We start from the raw sequence: 853 nt of genomic DNA on the forward strand, positions 1-853 counted from the left end.
GGATGGTAGTTGGGGAGGAGGGGTAGGCTTGGGACAGAGGCAGGAGGCAGGGGTGATGGGGAAGAGGTGATGGAGGGGGAAGGATGGGGAAGTGGAGGCAGGGGTAAGGTAGTAGTTGCAGCTCTGTTCATAATCCCAGGTTGGGGCCACAGCCACGGGCACAGCAGTTGCCTCATACTCGATTCCAAGATGAGGGGCTTCCTGCCCGCATGTTCAAATGAGAAAAATGAAATCATCTTGGCATTGAGGAAATATTGTATAGCCTGTGCTTGCACCAGGGTTGACTGTGTAGTTTTGCTAATAGGTAAGCGACCCTGCCTCAGGCAGGGGTTGGACTAGATGACCTCTGGAGGTCCCTTCCAGCCCTACTTCTCTATGAACCATAGAGCAGAGGTTAGGAAACCAGGAGGAACATGATATGGAGGGGAAAAGATCCACTTTTTACTTGTAACTGATAAAACAAAACCTAACCTGGTGTCACTGAGATAAATCAATGTGCAAACACCAAAATGACATTTTTAGAGTCACATTTTAGAATACAATCACACTATAAGTGCAACCTTTGAATTGACAAACATTTGCTATTCTTACACCTCATCACTGAATTATAGAGCTGTTTGTTCTGCTCCAGAATCTGTCTGACAAGTGCTAATTCCTCTCATTTGCCTTATTTGACACCCCTTGCCTCATTTTTTGTGCTCAGTGTGCATTACTTCTAATGTGGACTAAGCAATTGCTTATTTCTGTTTCCCATTATCACAGGATTTATGTCACTGCATTGCAATGCATAAACTTACCACCACCCTAAAAACACAAACAACAGCAAAAAAGAGGGGAGGAGAAGAAGAGAGAA

At 44.9% G+C, this 853-nt stretch overlaps 1 protein-coding gene and 1 long non-coding RNA gene across 2 annotated transcripts in view; one reads left to right on the forward strand and one right to left on the reverse strand.

Annotated features, from left to right (window-relative positions):
- Positions 1-849, forward strand: part of LOC109292182 — a 2696-nt gene extending 1847 nt beyond the window's left edge. The window contains exon 3 of the long non-coding RNA XR_002096058.1: positions 763-849. This is a non-coding gene — a long non-coding RNA (uncharacterized LOC109292182). The remainder of the gene's footprint in view (positions 1-762) is intronic.
- SEMA3C (semaphorin 3C) overlaps positions 1-853 on the reverse strand; it is a 251274-nt gene that overhangs the window by 158161 nt on the left and 92260 nt on the right. The gene's annotated exons all lie outside the window — the stretch shown is intronic.

The sequence above is a fragment of the Gavialis gangeticus genome, unplaced genomic scaffold (assembly GCF_001723915.1).
Source record: "Gavialis gangeticus isolate Ggan-Ray unplaced genomic scaffold, GavGan_comp1, whole genome shotgun sequence".
NCBI lineage: Eukaryota > Metazoa > Chordata > Crocodylia > Gavialidae > Gavialis > Gavialis gangeticus.